Consider the following 15,256-nt stretch of genomic DNA (forward strand, 5'->3'; position numbering starts at 1 on the left):
GAATATTCCCTGCAGTTTTCTTGTAAATGGTTTGCCATTGCCTGTTTTCCTTGACTGAGAGACTGGTCCAAGATCACCTAAATCGCCTTGTGCTTAAGGTAGGGCTAGAACTCAAGGTCTCTTAATTACAGGAAATACATAAGTAAAATACTGATGACATACCAGTCATTCAGTGGAAATTTAAAAGTAATATTAAAAAGTCAAGCCCGAAGATATAAGAACATATTGTTGAAATCAAATTTAATAAAATTATTACATGCTTAAAAATGCCATAAACAAAATAAATAAAGTTAACAATGTTGGAGACTGTCCTCAAATCATTTTTTTTATCTGTCACATTTATTTTCCATTACGTTTCTGCCACTTTCAACATTATTATCAATCATTTTTTGGCTAAATGTTTTTGAAAGCTCAAAGAACCATATAAATTGGTATTGCTGTTTGACCTCTCAGAATCAAGGTTAATGGAAGCTCTTTGCTGTCAGGAAAAAAGCTTCAAGCCAAAGTAACGTGTCAAGGGTGGCCAGTCAAGAGCTGTCCCAACAAAAAGAAAAGAAAGACTAGTTAATGTAATACAAAGCAGATCAATCATTTTGAAATGCCTACACTTGAGAATTTTACACTTCTGATTTAAGGGTTAATTACTTGATATCACTAAATTTTAATTCTTCACAGCATACCTGGAAATGACTTATTTTCAAAGATGGGTATACAATTGGTGCTTAGGTAATGATGTTTTTTTTTTAAAAAAAAATTAGGCTGAAATGGAAAGGAAAATATAAAACATTTACCTGATAACTTTTATCATGTGCCAAAAAAGCAAGCAGCATTGACATAGACAACTGCCCAGTAAAATAAGATGATTTGGAGGTTTGTACTGGATTTCACATATTTCATTGTAGGTGTGGGCCATATAGGATTTTTCAGTTATAAATCAGCTGCACTACCTGATAACTATATTGGTACAATACTATATTGTGCCGAAACAAATGTTTTATTTTATTTTGGCAAATTTTATATCCTGCCCTTTCTCCTTTTGGCTTGAATATGGGTAAGATTGATACTTAAGTTATACCCTGAGAAAATCCTGCATTATTTATCAGGTTGCAAATTGTTATACCAAGGCTTACATTACTTTACTTTGGTTTAATCTTGTGTAATCTTATTGAACCCAATCAAATAAATAGAGCCTGATGCCAACTTCCTTATATTAGTCATATCTGTAACCCATTGCTTATATGATAGCAGCTGTCTTAGCCATTTTTTCAGTCACCCATATCTCAAGATGCCAGAAGTTTTACCTAAGATTTTATTCACAAAATATATGCTGCATCGCAGGGATTCTGTTCTAAAGGTATTGTATTATTGTATTCCCCCTTTAGAAATGATGCTCAGGATAACAACTTTACTTGCAGTTCATTTGAGCCTAAAAGGTCTTGCACCATCTTTTTTACATGGCAGCTGAAGAATATGTGTGGCTTATATCTTGTTCATTATGCATGTTTTTCTCCAGTCCATGAAACTTCTCTGGCAATCCCAAGGGAAGATGCCATGAAAAAACTCTTCCTGTGGGATTTTTAAGAACAGGAACTAACCTGGGAGATTTATAAAAATGTGAAAAATTCAAGCAGAAAAGAGCATCAACAATGGCTGAAACTTCCACAACTTTTAAGGAATTTAGAGAAAGTTCAGCAGATAAATCAAGCATTCTTCACTGCTGCTGTTCCATAAAAGCAATATTGTACATTAGTTGTGTTCTAGTGTTGACCCACAGAGTATTTGGCTATCCCAAGTTGTTGGGAAACATACTTTAGGATTGCTAAATCCACAAAAAAGACATGATTGATAATTTGTACTTGTAGCAGGCCCACAGGATAATAACATTAATTGTCAGATCAATGTAGGTCCATCTTCCCCACACTGTGAAAAGTGACTTGCAGCTTTCTAGGATTTCATCATTTTACTGGAGATACCAGAAACCATTTACAAGGAAGACATATGCTTAATTTATCCCATGTAATAGAATGATCTGGCACACTAGATTGCCCCAAAGTTCCTGATATCACAAAGAATGCTACACAGTCATTGGGATTCATGAGATTGCTAGGCATGCCATCTCTGCTCTGAACTATAATTCCCACTTATAAGCACCACCAAAAAATACCAAAAAAACTAAGATTAATGATGAGTCACCAAAATTTATAATTAGTGGTTCATTCATTTGATTGGGCTGGAAAGAATAATTATTTTTAATATACATTTACATAGTCCCTAAATTAAATGTAGGATATGTGCAATCTTCCAATGTTGCTAACTATAACTCCCAAAACATTTAATTATTGGTTATCCCAAGGCTAATAAGTTTCCAATTACCATAATAAAATTTCATTGTATATTTAAAAAGAAACCTAACCAATTACTTTTTTTTCTGGAAATGAGGCATATGGAAAATCCTATCACTGTGGCAAACTACTTGCCAGCTCTTCCTTTGGACTTCATAAAAAAAGAACAGATTGATCATAATGCCAAATTGCACTTGTTCAGCTTTAGGTAGGAAGCACTGCCTGCTCAGCAGCTCCTAGAGTTTTGGTGCCCTTGGGAATCCTTGTGTCTGAAAGGCAAAATATAAAATTAAGCAATTATTAATAGTAATCATTTATCATGACAAAGTCATAGATCTCTGCCTCCTACTGGAGACAGAAATCAGACAATATAACAGTTGATTATCTTATTGCAGAGTCATAATCATAGGCCATATTGATTAAATGCTGATCTGAGAGAAGGTTGTGCCTAAAAGTGAGAGACTAGAAAACAATAACTATATTTACCACTTTGCATTCACCTTCCCTAGTACTGGGACAGCTTTCTACAGGCTTCTCTCCCACTGTGTCATTTATGTTCACCTTTTTTGATGGGGACTCTGGGTGAACATACTATCCATCATAGATGTTTAACAGAGAATGGGAGTCAATATTTGTATTAGGAAACAAATTCCTTTTCGATTACATTTTCTTATACATTACTAACAACTTATATGGCACTTTATACAACAATATAGTTTCTTGCTTAGGGGTTTTTGTTACTATCCAGCTGTCCCTTTAATTCTGTTCATTCTTATGAACAGCCATTTTTACTAGTTTCAGGTTTCCTGTGCTCTATGTAAATTTCTCCAATAGAATAACAAAATAATACATTTACCTAGTTTGTTGCAGAGAAATGCATTACTAAATAAAACTTCATCTCACCTCTCTTTTGGTGTTCTATGACATTCTTGTCTAAACTTCCTGTGATTGACTGTATCATAAAAAGGTTTCAGGGAGATGGATAATATCTATAGTGCTTGAATTTATATTTGTTTTGCCTTACTTCAGCCTGCTATATTTCTGCTATCAAATCAGACAAGTCATGCAAAATAATAATTGCTGCAAGAAGATCACATAGGCTGACTATAGACAATGGGATACAAAAAATAGCAACAATGGTGGAATATCTGCAGGAAATATCATTTGCCTGCAAGCAAGAATTGGTGGGACCACAAAATAGACAAAAACAGAAAATGAACAGGGGTCGTAAAAGTTCTCAAATGCTTTGGGACTTTAGAAGTCAAACAGACCAGAACCTGACATGTAACATTCCAGATTTAACAACTGTTTATAAAAAAAGGCAAAAGAATTGAAGAAAAAAAAAACTAGAGAAAATCACAAAATACAAAGATCTGCAAAGAGTAGAATGACTGAGGCAAAAGAAAGCAAAGATAGTACCAGTACAAAGATAGTACTATTAACAGGTACCATGGTGCAATCCCAAAATATCTTGAGCACCATCAATGCCATCAGTATTGACAAAATCACCATCATTCAATTGCAAAGCAACATTTGCTCCCCTGGGTCCTTGGGAAGGACTTGATAGGTGGACAAAAATACAAAACTGGCTAACTAGGCAACCAACCAAAGCATATATTTTATATGCTACCACAAATAAGAAGGAAATATAAGTAGAAATAAATTTGTATCCCTGCCATCCTTTTCTTCCCTCACTTTTAGGATTAATAAAGTTATTTCAAACGTCTTGAACTGAGTTGAATGTGCAAGGTTTTGTGGAGAATACTACATTGTATTTTTATTATTGTATTTTTTTCTGTAAGTGCTCAGCAATCTGGAGGCTGCCAATATTTTCTTCTATCCACAGCCATGGACATGTCATTCAGCTTGGAGGCTAAAGACGCAGCATGGCCTTCTCCAATTTGAAGAGACAGTTGTTCAGCAGGCTGAGGCAAAGAGGTCGTCCCGGAACCAGTGAAATCTGGGGGCTGGGCAGGGGACAGAATGTATCTGCCCTCAGCGTGGAAGGGATTGCCACTCTCGAATTGGCCTTTTTAGTCACACTAGATGCTGTTTAGGACCTCTTTCCAGAGCACAATACCATAGTCTCTTGAGATTGAAGGATGCCAATGCCATAGACATGGGTTTGGGTTAAGAGAAGATGAGTGCTTCAAAACTATCCTGGTGGACTTCTATGCCTGAGGATAGAATTGATAGCTAAATTTTTCTATTTCAGTCCAATTTCCAATTTTCTACACCATTCTCGTATACAAATAATATTTAAACTATATTGGTTAGTCATGATGAGTTTTGAATAAGAATGCTACTGTTTCATCTTAAAATTGAGACAATAGACAATTTTAACTATCTCTGACTCTATTCATTTCTAGAATATTTCATTGACCAATGGAGATATTGCCAGTCTAATTTATCATGTCTTATTCTCTGGCATGATGGAATTGTGTTATTTCCTGGGTGCATCCAATCATAATTCATAAACTGTTAACACTGACCCAGTGGTGAGTCATTTAATTGCAATTATAATTAGACCTGTGCAGGTCAACCCTTCATATTTTCTACAGTGAAGGTGACAACATTTTCCTTGCCAATTAATTTTGCATTATTTCATTCTCCATTGCCTTGCACCAGCATTTAATTATTCTGCATGTGCTTTCCAGTAATATAAACACATGGCAATTTTTTGTCTTAAAACAATCTTTTGAATCGTCACTTCATTCTGAAATGAAGAAAATACGAGGAAAAGTAAATCTTCTAATACTATGATCCTAATCCAAATCATGATTCTTTCATTATACAGTAAGTAAACCAACTAGCAAAGAATAAACTTTGGAGACATAAAAGATCTGCTGTAGTCCAGTCCAAAGCAAAGTAGACTTTTTTCACTAAAGTTATATAAATATTATTTGCTTAATCACCTTGAATCCACTTGGCGATAACAATTTGCATGGTCTCAAATGTCTCTGAGCCAATGCTTAAAAGAAGAAGAAGGTTTCTTCTGCCTCAGTGTTAACTGAAATACTCTCTGGCTGAGTGATTTCATATGCCATTCAGCATGCACTGGAGTCTAGAGTGCTAAAATATGCCACCCCTTTTCTTTCAGTAATTTAAGGACATGTTTCTTATCAAGCAAAGAAACACCATAAATTATGAGTCAGGCCTCTTTCTCATCAATTCATTGCCTTTACATAGATTAAGTTTAAGTGCTTATTTTATCCCTTTGAACACATCTTCCAGATTTTGGCTGAGGAGAAAATGTGTGGTTTCTGAATTGGCTAAGGAAAACTAAATACATTTATTCTTGTCCCTCCAAATGCTTTGGGGATGGCAGGCAGGAATGGAAAACAATTGTTTTGGAATGTTTGGCTCTGGGATGGTTTGGAGCCTGACCAAAGCAGCTTCTAGTCATAGAAAATAAATCTTCTAACTTCAATCCCATAGCTAAAAGAATAAGAAGAAAAATCCTTTTAAGAGGTTCATTTTCAAAATGATGATTATAAATATTTCTTCTTGAACTTATTCAAAATGATCTAACAAAATTCATATTGATTTTAATTTCAGATGACATCAAAATGTATTGATCTTTGAGGTAAATATTAATCTCTTCTTTGGCATAAATCAATATTTACCACAGGTCAATACATATGGATGCCTGGTTCTACAGAATCAATATCAGCTTAATTTGCAACAAAGTTGATTATATTGTTACAATGTTTTACATGTCATTCATACCTGAAACAGATTTCAAATATGTATTGTTTAAAATGCTTAGGCAAAGAAAATCTACTGCTTATGGTCACAAACTCCAATGTGGATACAGACATATAAACACATTTCTGACTTTCCTTTCAGTTGTGTAAATTTTTGCTACTATGGAAAACATTTCCTCCCTCCTCCTTCCCCTCCCCCCCAAATAATTAGAACATCAAAATTTTAGAAAGAACGGGAGCGTAAAGTATCTCTTAGTGAGATACATATGTTTGTTTAAAAATGATAGCTGTGATTAGCCAGTCTTAGGTTGTCCCAAATATGTCTTTTCAGGAAGCAACTGGATCAGAGGTGAAATTCAGCTGGTTTTCACCGGTTCGCCCAAACCGTTAGTAAATTGCTTAGGCAGTTCGGAGAACCGGTTAAAAATAAAGTGCAAGAAGGTTTCTTTTCTCTCTTTCTCTGTTCAGTTAATAGCTCCACTTAACAGTTGCATCTGGAATGCAGCCAATGCATGCTGAATCAAGTCAATAAACAACAGAAACTGACAGGATTAGGGCAGGGAAACCCATCAATCACCCATCTAGGGATGGGATTCATCTTTTCCCTTCAGGAAGAAGGACAAGATTACAAACATTTTCATTATAAAGAGTATTATGTAACACTTCTGTGATCAGCTGATACTCCCTAGAGTTTCCCAAGACTTTTTATAGCTGCTGAAATGTTGGCTATTTCTTGTTTCTTCCTGGGGAAAAAGATACCGGAAGGGACAATGATGCAGCTTGATCATACAGGCTGTGAATTTAATGCATGTGTGGTCCATCCAGCTGTATTGCTTCGGCTGTGAAGCACCCAATTTAGAACATAGAGAACATAGAATAATAGAGTTGGAAGGGTTAATTGCTTTTGGCAGCATGTCCAGGCTTTCAATTAGCCTGAGCAGCTGCTCTTAGTTTCCCTCTCAGCTGTTGCATTTGCTTTGGGGTTGACTTTTTTAAAATAGGGAAATGGCTGTTTTAAGTTTTCTGCATTGTTTTAGTGGTTCCTGGCACTGTCCTTTTGGGGTTTACTTCCCTCACTCTTTTTGAAAGCCTCTAGTGATGGAGCACCCACAACTTCTGAAGGCAAGGTATTTCTTTGGTTGGTTGATCTCACTTCAAGAAATTTCTCCTTAGTCCTAGGTTGCTTCTCTCTTTGGTTAGTTTCCATCCATTGTTTCTTGTTGTGCCTTTTGATGTTTTGGAAAATAGATTGACTCCCTCATTTTTGTAGGAGGCCCTCAAATTTCCTGACAGAACAATTAATCAGTAGACCAACTTGCCTCCAGAAGTTGTAAGTGCTCCAACCCTGGAAGTTTTTAAGAAGAGATTGGATAATCATTTGTCTGAAGTGGTGTAGGGTTTCCTGCCTAAACAGGAGGTTGGACTAGAAGACCTCCAAGGTCCTTTCCAACTCTTGTTATTCTGTTCTATTCTAAATATTGGAACAATGCTATTTTATTGTGCTATTTTATTGTGAGTTGGACTAAGGAGAAATTTCCTAAGGATGAGACCGATCAAATTGGCCACGCCCACTCAGTCACATGACCCATTTCCCACAGAAAACACTGGGAGCCACAAAACCTGGGTAGGTGGGGGGGTGTCATGTGACTGGGTGGGACTGACATTGAGTTGGCCATGCCCAGCCACTCACATGACCACCCAGCCATGCCCACCAAGCCACACCCACAGAACCAGTAGTAAAAAAATAATAATTTCACCACTGCCACCAAGCCATGCCCACCAAGCCACACCCACAGAACCAGTAGGGAAAATTTTTGGATTTCACCACTGAACTGGGCTTTCTTGTTTTTCTTCGAATACGTTTCGCTTCTCAGCCAAGAAGCTTCTTCAGCTCTGACTGGATGGTGGGGAATGGAAGAATATAAATCCTTCCATTCTCCATTATCCAGTCAGATGTGAAGAAGCTTTTTGGATGAGAAGCAAAATGTCTTCAAAGAAAAATAAGAAAGTCCACTTGCCTCCTGAAAAAGCACCTTTGGGACAACCATGATCTGGATGACTGAGAATCTCCATAGACACTACTCTGAGGTTGTTCCACTGGATACATTGTAATTTACTTCTCAGAAATATCAATGACATGAAACTATACATCTCTGTGGTCAGAATTATCTCTATACATTTTTATATTAGATGAATGTCCATTCAGTCAAGTGGAATCTAATCAAGTGCATACATGTATATTCACATTGTAACAGAGAGGACAAAAATAGAAATTGCTGTGCAGATTGTTTGGCCAGACTTACTGTATTTCCCTTACCTAATGTAAGCAATATTAGATTGTCTCTATTTCTCTCTGTCTCTTTCCAGGATGAACACTTTTATGAGATTGTCAACCTGAAATCCTTATATCAGTACCTTAGCATGAGATGGAGATGAGAAAGAATCAAATCTTTACCCTTTCAGGACTGTACAGCAGTTGGAATGAAAATAATGTAGGGAAGGAAAATTTGGTATTCTGCTTGTTTCAATTTTGCAACTTTCAGCATCCGTAACTTTGAGACTGTTGGCCGGAGATGACTCTATTTACCAGATACTTCTGGAAGCTGGCAACATGTGTTTTCTGGCCCTGTTATAAGAGTATAACTATTTCAACTATTTTACTTTTATACTTTTTAAAAATGATACTAGGCCTTGTTCAAACTAAGAGAAGAAATCCTCCATTTGATATTCCAATATTCTGCTGTAATTACCAGAGAAGAATGGGATATACCGCAACAATTTTCATCTCAGCAGGATGCAACAGTTTTTACCTTCCTGGCACATAAAAAATTAAAATATATAACCTTCCCCTTGCCTCAATTTCCTTTCCTTGTCTATAATTTATTTATTTATTTTTTTGTCTCCTTGATGGTCCATTTTTTCCAAGTGAAGGAAACAAAAGCTTATTTTACTGGACCTTATTTATTTTTTCAACAGAAATGCTGGCCATCATGAACCTGAAAATTCCCTTAGGCTTTTGATATGTAAAGCTATTGTTGCATAAAGGAAATAGCTAACCATCAAGAACATTTCATCAATGTTACTCTTTCTATAAAATGGTTTTAAATTCAGGCACGAATGGCCTAAAGTCCTTCAAAGGTTGATGCATAGAATTTCCAGCATTATTTAACATTAGCAATGCTGATCAGAAGTGCTAGGAATTGTATTTTGATAAGATTTGTAGGTCCAAAGCTTCCATATCATTGGTTCAAATGCAAAACCTAGTGGGCCCTATAGGAAAAAAAAGTATGTATTTATAATCCGATAGATTTTGAATGTTTGATCAAATGTTTCTTTAATGCATTGCTGATGCATTAAGGTGTGCCAAGAGTATTATGCTTCTGGAATAAAAATATAATACATTATAAATTAATAGACATCAGCAAGGATATCAGCAAGGAAGTTCTCTTTCTTTTTTTTTAAAAAAGCTGACCATTTAATTTTCAGCTATGGCATGTCCTTCCTTCCTTCCTTCCTTCCTTCCTTCCTTCCTTCCTTCCTTCCTTCCTTCCTTCCTTCCTTCCTTCCTTCCTTTCCTCCCTCCCCCTCCCTCCCTCTGTCTGCCTAACAATAAAAGAATAAAAAACTTTCTTTTTGTCTGATATTATAAAATAAAACAAATTCAGTTATCCAAATTATTGTATCTTAATTGCATCAAGTTAGAATTGCATCATATAAATGATATTTACTGGTAATTCTTAAATAATATAGCTCTGCTTCTGAATGCTATTACACAATCAAGATGGTGCTCTATTTGAGAAATTCCAAATTCCTAATGACAGAGCCTTCTGTATTTCTTTCCATAATATAATGCTTTGGATGTTAAAACCTCTCATCATCCCAAGAAATGTAAAATGTGTTCTCTATTAATAAAAATATTTCTTCCACGCATAAAAGCCAAATACATTAAATAAAATTAAATAACAGAATAGATTTCTTGTTGAAAGTGGATCATGTATTTTGGCCTTTTATATCAAGCCATAACTTGTTAGTGGGAGGATTTTGAGAAAAATAGTCACAAAAAGTTGCATATTTTTTATCAGTCATAGAAGTTGGCCCTAAATCTGGAGCTCAGCAAAATATTCTCCCACACAATGTATCTATATGTGCCAATATATTTGTTACCAAGGGATGATGATGATGATGATATAAAATCTCGCTTCTGTCAAACTTGACTCCTAGTGATTTCATGCATATAACCATGTAATTGTATGGCAACTCTATAGAAGTGATTTGTCATTAGCTTCATCAAAGGAGTCCATGCTTAGGTTATTTATTCATAATTTTAAAAAAGGTGAATTTGTAGTAATGATTTATTGTTACTGTTATAAGCTTTAGCTAAATCATGTAGAGTTATTTTGATCTAGGTGAAATCCTTTATAATAGGGTAGTCAGATGTGAGTCTGATGCACTTTACTTTGAGAATATACATCCAGATTTCAAGTATCTAAAATATTTTGCTAAATCAAGAAAGAGTTTGGGAATATTTTTAAGGTTCTAATAGTAAGGTCATAAAGCTCTGATAAGTTGAGATTTCAATATTAGATTGTGAGATATATGCCAGATGCCTTCAAATAAGTAAATTATGGTTTGCAAAACCAGGATTGTACAGCAGAGTCACAAACTTACCTGCAATAAAATGTATATTGAACAATTTACACTTGACATGTTACACTGAACTGTCTATTTGTAAACATTTTATTTTTTTCTGGAAAAAGTAATATTATATAATACAGCAGCTATTCTTTGAAACATCTAGTATTTAAATTTACCTTTATCTCTTTATCTACTCAAGCTGCTGCCAGATATACTTTCACTACTATCTATGGCATTTGAAAAGAATGAACAGACTAAGGCATTGCAATTTAATATCCTGAAGACTGAAGTAGCAACCAACCAGTTATATTGCTTCCTTAAATGTGTCATACTACTTTGCCATGCTACATTTGTCAGGGCACTTTTAAAAATTGCTTTGCTATATTTGCTATATGTACAAGAAACCAGGAAAAACTTTCTGGTCTTCCCCAGCTATCACAAGAATGAGATGATGGCATGGAAAATACTTGAAGAATATTGGCAGGGATGAGTTATATAAATCTGGTTTTAGAGAAAAGTTATTGAGATGAAGTTAGGAACAAGCCACTTTCATACAATGAACCTCAATTAAGCATATTTTATCTAAAGAATGATACAGAATGTTGTTTTCCTACTTGACAATCAACATTTTATTTGACAAGGTAAATAATGTTAACTCTACTTAGAAAAAACAAGGTGTGATTTTTCCAAGATATAGTTCTTTGATGAAACTGTTTCTTTAATAATGAAACATTGCTATATATCTACATTTTTAATGGAAGTCTTAGAAAAGAAGGATCTAATATCTATTTCAGTCCCTAAGTAGAAGGTCAGTTATGTTCCATAGTGATGTTAGCATTTACTCATGATTACTGATTCATCTAGAGTGTCAGGGTTCCGACACCCTAATTAAATCATGACCCTCAAGCCAAGCTTCAAAAAAAATAAATAAAAAAAAATCCAGTTATTTATTAGGAGCTTCATGTTGGCACGAACCAAGTAAAGCCAACTCTGACCTCACTTAATTCGCGCCTTGGCTCTCAACCTATTTCCCCCTCCCCCCAAGATGTGTCTTCAGTCACATTTCCCAACGAAGCAATTTTGCTGGTTGTAGAAGTCACTCCCTCCAGCCACTGTGGGTCCCCCTGGAGATGACCTTGATGTTGCAGCTGGAATGTGCTTTGTTTTGACTGAAATGCAAGTTCCTTGATGCAGCTGCAAAGCTCGATTTTCTCATCCCCTGTCTATGGCAACTTGAGAGCAGATCAAGAATGCTTTGTGAGTTGACATACAGCTTCTAAACCAAATAGGAAATTTATCCAGTGAATGTATCCAGTTTATGTATCTATGTAAAACTATTTCTAGACCTATTGCATAGACCTATTGCATTAAATGATGACCTATGGTTATCACTTACTGCAAATAACAAAGCTGTTCTTAGCTAAGACCCTACTGCAAAATAATGAACGTATTTGTCTGGTCATAAATAGAAGTGTATCCTGGGATCTTATTGGTTTTGTATGGTACTAAGACATCCCTAAGAACCCCTGCTTGTTGGATAGTTGGAAGCAGAAGAGGTTAAATTATTATGGTTAGAAATTAGAAAATAAGGAGAATCACTTTGGCTAGAAGGTTCCTTGGAGGACAATTTCTCAAAATCAGTAATAGCTACTGAATAAAAAACAGAGGCCTCTCAAAATCCTACATACATTTGCATTTTTCTTATATTTCTTAAATCTTATGTACCAAATTTATTGAAAATATTGAAGCTTGGTAACTAATTCATATTTATGACGGTTGCAAGTTCTCAAGGTCACATAATCACCTTTTGCGATCTTCTGACAAATAAGTCAATGGGAAAACTAGAGTCACTTAGCAACCGTGTTGTGATTCATTTAACAACTGTGGCAAGAAAGGTAATAAAATGGGGCAAAATTCACTTAACAACTGTCTTACTTGGCAACAGGGCCGGATTTTCCTATAGGCTAACTAGGCTTCAGCCGAGGGCCTCAAGATCAAGAGGGGCCTACACAGTGGTGGGATTCTGGGGGTTCTAGGGGGTTCGGCCGAGCCCTTTGTTAAATTGCTGGCTCGCCCGCCCCTCGCCTCCCACCCGCGCGGCGCCAGCCTACCGTAGCCAGGGGTAGGCAATTGTGGCTCTTTTACAACCTGTGGACTTCAACTTCCAGAATTCCTGAGACAGCTTGGCTGTCTCAGGAATTCTGGGAGTTGAAGGCCACAGGTTGTAAAAGAGCCACAATTGCCCACCCCTTCCCTAGCCTGAGTTTCGCTGCCTGGGATCCACGTGGGCTGCCACGTGGTTCCCCACCGGCTCCGGACGCAAGAGAGCAGGATGGAGAAAGCAGCTTCCACGCCTTCACTCACCCTCACTCTCTGCTCTGTTGGATCGCCAGCCGTTCGCTTACCCCGCCCACTCCCCATCTATTTCTGCCTCCGATGGCTAGAGGAAAAAAAAACTTCAAATTCTTGCTGCGGGGCTTCAAAGGGCCGCCCTATAGCCAGTGGTGCAGCCGAACCCATTGTTAAATTGCTGGCTTGCCCCGCCCCTCCGCACCACTATTTATTGCCAATAAATAGTGGTGGGCGAGGGGCGGGGAAGCCAGCAATTTAACAAAGGGTTCGGTGTTTTTTTGTAATTTTATTGGCCCACGGAGCTTCAGCAGAGGCTAATTGGCCTCCCGGCTCTCAGCTGATTTGTCTCAGCTGTTTTGCTCAGGGCTCTTCTGCTTCGGTGCAAAGAGTGCTGATTTTTTTTCCCCTACCTATGCTGAGAAACGAAACTGAAACTGCTTTGCTGTTGCTGCAAGGTTGGAAAATTAGGCAGGCAGAATTCTTTTCTTTTTCCTCACCAAAAAAGGTAGGTGCAAACAATGGGAAATTTAGGGAAAAAGAGGAGAGTTCAAGATTTTAAAACACAAAAGAAAAAAAAGCTCTTTTTAACTAGGGAATTGTAATAATTGAGATACTATTAATTGTGTATTTCTGAAAGCAGAAATGGTTAAGTTGTGGTTTGGAGGAATATATGGGGGAAATTATTTGGTTTATTATTATTGGTAAATATAATTAATTGATTTGTAAGAAATTGGATTGCATGGAAATAATTGGAATATTCATGTTCATATTGATTAATATACAAAAAAGGTAGTTATATAACTAATTGATTTATATTAAAATGTTGAATTTATATTAAACAACTAATATTACATAATTAACCAATGTGAGGATGGATATAAAAATAGATGACAATGGGAAGGGGTGTAATATAGAATAGAAGGGAAAAATTGAATTTGATTAAGATTAGAGATGAGGATGAAGGGTAATATTGGTTTTTTACAAAAATAGATGAGGAATAAATATGGCAAAAAGGAAATATAGAAATTGTAAATGTAATTGAAATGACTAAACACTGTTTAAATTTGTGACCGGCCAAATACTTTGTTCAAAGAAAATACATTGTATGTTTGTATGTGTGTTTCTAATTATTGTTATTTATTCATATTTGTTCTCTTTTATCCTTTAAAGTTTAACAATTCATTCTTTATCTTAATATCTTTATATTTGTTTGGGGTTGGCTTTCTTCCCTTTCATCTTTTTTATTGTACAGCAATCTTTCTCCTCAAACCTACCACCTCTCTCTTTTCTTTTCTTTCCTTCTTACTTTCTCTTCCTCCCCCTCTTCTTCTCCTCCCTACTTCCTCTTCCTTTCTCCTTCTCCTCCTCTCTTCCTCCCTCTCTTACCCTCCCTCCTACTCTAATTTCCCTTCCCTTCCTTCATCCCTCTCTATTGCTGTATCCTTTTATGCATATGGACTACTCAGAGGGCTGAAAAAGTTATTTTTTACTGGTCCTCGCACTTTTGACCAGTCCTCGAACTTACGACTGTCCTCACATTTTACGTTTTTGCCCTATCTTGTCACCATGGTGAAGAGAAGCAGTTGTGAAATGAGTGACATGGTTGTTAAGAAAGCTGCACGGGCATAAATGTGAGGATGGTCATAAGTGTGAGGACCAGTCAAAAGTGCGAGGCCCAGTCAGAAATGACTTTTTTCAGCCCTCTGAGTAGTCCCTATGCACATAGTCACGCCCACCCAGTCACATGACGAGCTACCCACGCCTACACAGTCACATGATTGCCAACTAAGCCACGCCCACAGAACCAGTTGTTAAAAAAATTGAATCCCACCACTGGTGAAAGGGCCTCATAAGTGGAATAGCCTAGGGCCTCTTTTCATCTAAATCTGGCCCTGCTTGGCAACAGAAATTTGGGGGTCAATTGCGGTCATAAATCGGGGACTACCTCTATAAGCAATTACATCTTGAAATAAGAAATAATAAAAAAGGGACAGATTTAAATGATAGAGCTCTGTTTTCACTAGAGGTCCACATTCAGTTCTTCTTGATTTGAAAGGTATCTCTATGAAATTAGACTAGTTTACAGGTAGTCCTAGAACTTATTGAGATAGTCAAGAGTGATGGCTACTGATCCTCAAGTACTATAGTATTTATAGTACCAGATCTATATTAGACAAATAATCTAAATATTTCTCTGCTTTTACTTACATTATTTGCTTT

The 15,256-nt window shown here is 36.4% G+C and overlaps 1 long non-coding RNA gene across 2 annotated transcripts in view; it reads right to left on the reverse strand.

Moving 5' to 3' along the window:
• Positions 1–213: 213 nt before the first annotated feature.
• LOC139316726 (uncharacterized) overlaps positions 214–15,256 on the reverse strand; it is a 135,558-nt gene continuing 120,515 nt past the window's right edge. For both annotated transcript variants that reach the window (XR_011600387.1, XR_011600386.1), the window contains exons 3-4: positions 2,421–2,611; positions 214–534 (exon numbers count right to left, since the gene is read on the reverse strand). This is a non-coding gene — a long non-coding RNA (uncharacterized lncRNA). The remainder of the gene's footprint in view (positions 535–2,420; positions 2,612–15,256) is intronic.

This window comes from Pituophis catenifer, unplaced genomic scaffold (genome assembly GCF_029215685.1).
Source record: "Pituophis catenifer annectens isolate HBS135680 unplaced genomic scaffold, rPitCat1.0.hap2 SCAF_4, whole genome shotgun sequence".
Lineage (NCBI taxonomy): Eukaryota > Metazoa > Chordata > Lepidosauria > Squamata > Colubridae > Pituophis > Pituophis catenifer.